Genomic DNA, 5,564 nt, shown 5'->3' on the forward strand with positions numbered 1-5,564 from the left:
GGAAGCTTTCTCAGACTTGCAGGTAAGTTAATGATTTGTACATGCTTTTCCACTGCTGTGACATTAATCAATAATAATTATGTCCTGTAATAATGTGACAGCAAAAAGTTTATTGTGGACATTCTTAAGGGATAATCCATTTTTAAATTTTTTTTTAATTTTTAACATTGGTACGTGGCATAGCGTCTGTACCAGTATAAATGTCATTGGGAACACACTGGTGCAGGTAAGACACTAACTATGGATAAATACCTAATAAAATCCCACTTCAATAAAAGGAACCTTTAGGATGTCTGACAAAAATATAAAACCAATTCTAAGGTAATATGCATATCAACAAATGACAAATGATAAATATTAAAAGGCGCACAGTCTCTTACATATAATTGTATATTATAGGGCTGAACGATTTATAAAACAAATATCTAATTGTTATGTTTTCAATTAATTATATTTAATATAATTATGTACATATTATATATATATAATATAATATAATATAATATAATATAATAATATATATATATATATATATATATATATATATATATATATATATATATATATTATAATTTTGCATAATTTTTCTCATTTTCTTTGAAAAACACGACCGTGATTTTCTGACTATAAGGCGCACCTGACTGTAAGCCGCAACCCACCAAATTTGACACGAAAATTGCATTTTTTAATTGATAAGCCGCACTGGACTATAAACTGCAGCGGTCCTCACTCTATTAAGGAATATTTACACCAAAAGATATGAACCGGTAACACTTTATATGACAGCAGCATCATATGACTGTAATAAGACCAAATGAACCACCATGAAGCTTTGAACCAATTGGCTGCAAAGCTTCTTTTGGCCATCAATGCTCCCTATGTGCTCCCTACTGCTGTTTACTTACATGCCTCCTAGCATTCATTGCAGCTCTACAGAAGTAAATAACAATCAAAATTCAAGTTCTGTGCTAATTATTTCTTACTGTTACTGTTCCAGTTGATTCATTAATTGCTAGTTGTGGTATTTGGTAACACTTTTATTGATAGAGGTGCCATAAGACTCATTAGACAATTGACAATTAGACTACTGTAACTGCTAAAACCTTGATGGTGTGATTGAATTGTTTTGATTTGTGGTAAACTGATGAGATCATTTAAAATTTACCTGGTGTGAAAAAATGATTTTATGCATATTTTTTAAGTGTTATCTAAGATTTGTTTAAAACACTGACATAAATGGAGTGCAATAGGAACAATAGCTATGACAAACTCCAGTTTTTCTTGTCCAAACACTTGAAGCAATTTGGGAAATAGTGCCTTCTTTGGGTTTATTGTCTGATATGCGCAATGTTCTTGCTATTACAGGATGCTGATGAGGACCGAATACTGCAAGATCTTACACTTCAAACATTGAAGATCTACATCAAACCGAACCCATCAGAGGCACCAGACATCGGTATTGTGGTGGAGTGCTGACTGGTCTGGAAAATCTTCCGAGGGCTTGCTCCCTTCTGGTTGGGATTGCTTATGTGTTGAATCTCGCATATCCAAAGGAACTCAAGAACACATTTGAAGTGTTCCAAAAACTTTTCCTTGGCCTTGATGATACAAAGCTCTCCCCAAAAATCAATAGCTTGAAGAACAGGCTACTGGCCTAACAGAAGAGACCTTTGTTGTGAAATTGTTAATAGTTTAACAACAAAGGAAAATTCAACAGATTAACATGTTAATCTGTTGAATTTTCCTTAGTTGATAACAATGAAGGAAAATTCAACATATTAACTTGTTATTATGTTGAATTTTCCTTTGTTGTTAATTTACAATGTTGTTCAATTCTTCGTGTTGTTAAAATATGTTCATATGTTGAATTTTTTCTTGGTTGCTTCAATGTTTTCTTGTTAATTATTAAAAGTATGTTAATATGTTAAATTTTCTAGTTTTTCAAATAAATGTTTAATGCTGTTTAATGCATTGAAATCTGTTGATATTTCTTGATGCCACAGTTTACTTAATTTTGGTCAGGATATTGGGTGAATTAGACCCATAAAAATTATGGCAACAAAGTGACACTCAATATTTTTGAGTAGAATAAAATCCTGTCATACAAATTAAAATATAAAATTAAACAGTTATTTTAGGTACAGAAAAATAAAAACAACAGTGTAAATGTGTTGAATTAAGCAACAATGTGCTAGAATATGAGTTGATATAACTTACTTTATTTACTTAATCCAAATAATTTTTATGCATATATTTAGCAAATGTGAATCAGTTTCACCCATGTAATTAACAAAGATAACTCAATTTCAACTAGATTATCAATAAATATGAATCAGTTTCCTCCAGATATTCAGTGAATGTAAATTATTTTTGCTCGAGAGTCTTAGTTAACAAAAATCAGCTTTCCTTGTGAAATTGAGTAAGATTTACTAAATATTTTTTTGTGATATAACTCATCATGTGTTGTCTATTAGTACATCCAACACATTTCAGCTGTTGCTTTTATTAACATGTATTTAATTTTTTGGGTTTAAATTAAGTTAATGTATTCAATACTTTTTAATCAAAATTGTAGCGCTTTAAATCTATTCAATTATATTGAGTGTCACTTTGTTGCCACAATTTTTTTGAGTAACCATGGGTCAAATTTTTTAGAGTGTATTTATTCAGTGTTTATTTGCTGTTAATCTATTAGGAATAATTCCAAATGACTAGCATTAGTTCGCGTAACAAAATAACATGTTCTTTATGGGTACATAAATTCATTCCATATTGATTGATAATAAATGCATGTTTCAACAACAACAACAAAAATCAACATTCCTAAAAATAATCAACCATACTAGCAACTGAAATAGCCTAGCTATGCTCCTATCAATGTAAGATGTATGAAGGTAAATAAATATAGCCTATATGTTATACATATACAAGAGCATAATAACATACCAAATCAAGCTCAGGGGATGTTTCAGGTACAAAGAATTGTGACGAAGGATCTTCTGGGATCTTATATTCCGTTTGTGGAGGTCCCCTGCAGCATGCTGTTTTACACTTCTGTGAGACACTGCAAAAACTTTCCTGCCTGCCTTGCAGTTCGCGTTATAATCATCATCATTGACTCTATCGAGCCACTCCAGTCCATTTTTTGGAGACCGTTTCCCCTTTTGAGGATGACGTGGGGTGTCCTGAACTTCTAATGTTGAAGAGACATGTTAGTTTTGAAAACGCGCGGGGCGGTACACTGAGCAGAGAGAGCGAGTTAACTAGGCAACAAACCCGGAAGTGGTGCGCAGTGCAGGGCAGACAGCAGCGGGCAGGCAGATAACTATCTTGCTGTCTTTAATATCTCCTGCCCTTTTTGTTCATTATTGTTGGCTCAGTGGTCACTCATGAGCGCAGGTGTGTGACAGATGTGCATGGGCTGGGCGCACTGCCGCCCGCCACGGAGGAGCCGCGGGTCGCACGGGGTCGACCCATGGGACAATTGTGAAATACAGAATAAACTGTGTTCTGTATTGGTTCAATACAGAACGCAACTTTTAATTCCCAACTACGGAACGATTCCGTATTTCAAGGAACGGGTGGCAAGCCTACGGCTGCCGCTCCCACTCTCACCATCGCCGGGGGCTGGGGTGTTGCTAGCCGGCGTGGCCGTTGCAGCCAGACTGCTGCTTGCGAACATGTGTGTCAACTTGTGACATTTCGATGCTTCGCTCTCAAGTTTCTTCAGTTTTTTTTCTAACTTTCTCTGCGCCACCCTTCTCTTTTCTTTTTTTGCCACCACCATCCATATTGTTTATCCACGCTCGTTGCTATTTTGCTTCCACAAGGACTAAGGCTTTACCAAAGTCGGCTACTCTGTGGTTTCGTCGTTCTTCTCCTATCAGATTGGCGGTTAACAGCCAGGCGCATTACTGCCACCTGTTGGATTGGATGCTAACTGTAGATAATCAGAGAGAATAGGGGGGATATAAACAGTGATGTATGTATGGCGGCCGCCGTCCGTCCAGAGCACCGGCTGTTCTGTGATCCTCCAGAAGCTACAGATTACCAGTCCGCCCATGACTGTTTGGACAGCAGCTCAGTTCAAGGTGAAGCAGACTTACTACCAGCACTCTCGTACCACTAACGACGTTAAACAACAGCATCAAGTGTACTATTGCTATTATGTGACGGACCACAACATTAAAATCAGCATAAAACGTGTTCATAATGTGAGTTAATTTTCTGTCAAGCTTTCTGATAGATTTAATCTTTCACAGAAAGTAGTTCCTTAGCCTCTAATGTTACTCACTGCTACAAACTGCTGTCTTCATACTTAACCTTGCTGATGTTACGTTAATGCAATAAAGTAGGCGACACCGTTTTGAATTCCTTTCAGTTTGTTTGCTTGCATGGGCCATACAAGAATTACAACTGTGTTAGTGGAATAATTTTTTATAGTAGTATAATAAATTAACGGATAAATATGTAAACCACAGACTCAAGGCACAAATATAACGGCGTAGTGATACATTCGGTGATGAGGTACATGAGGGCCATGTATTGATTATCTAACCATAATATATCATGATTAAGACAAGACAACTGACCAATCAGAGAGCTTCCTCAAACCCAGCCGTTATAATAAATAATAATTGGAGATTTATGTATTGTAATATGATGTTTTTTTTTTTATGTTTTACAAGTTAGACCTTTTGAGAAACTAGTTGCTGTGGGGAATTGCCCGTGCGGTGCAGAGTATAGCCAAAATAATTGTAAATTGTTGTCATAACACTTATACCATGGATATTATCTGAAATTGAGGCTTGTAAGTCCCACAGCATGGCAAGTGGGCATTTGCGTGTTGTTTTCAGCACCATTTTCTGCGTATGTTCCGGGACCTGCGCAGATCTAGTCATCCTTGCGCTGTCATATATACTTTGCGTGCTCACACTTCTGGGTATCACAAGTGCTGAAAAAAGGAAAGCCATCAAGACCACCATGAAGGCAGCAGAGAGAGCCTGTAGATGGCTCTGGATCAGGAGGCGCAATCTGTGGGCCAATGCTACTGGGACACAAGCTGGGGTCTGATCAACCCTGGCTGGGTCACCTGAGGGAGGGGGTATGATATTGGAAGACCAAAACCCCCCAATGATCTCAGGCACGTCACTGATGATGTGTCCCAGTGCGTCCTAGGATGTATCTTACTCATTTTTTCCTTACTTTTTTAAGGCTAAGCTCAGGTATTTTTAGATTTAAATGCATTTATTGCTCTTGTGAAACAAAAGTGCAATCCTGCATGAAGAAACACTCAGGATTTTTATTTTACATTCGCATTTAATGCTCTTTTTAAAGTGCTATCTGAGCAAAACAAAAATGTTATTTCAGGCATAAACTGTTTTACATCTCCTGAAGTATATTCTGCAACGCATTAATCGAACAAATCGATGATCGATTACCTAAATACTCGATAGCTGCAGCTCTAGCTCGATTGAATTTCTTTGACTAAAACAGTCTTTTTTCAAAATATTTATAATTATTCAATACAATTAAGGGGGAAAGCAAACACACAGTACACAAGC

The sequence above is a fragment of the Corythoichthys intestinalis genome, chromosome 19 (assembly GCF_030265065.1).
Source record: "Corythoichthys intestinalis isolate RoL2023-P3 chromosome 19, ASM3026506v1, whole genome shotgun sequence".
Taxonomy (NCBI): domain Eukaryota; kingdom Metazoa; phylum Chordata; class Actinopteri; order Syngnathiformes; family Syngnathidae; genus Corythoichthys; species Corythoichthys intestinalis.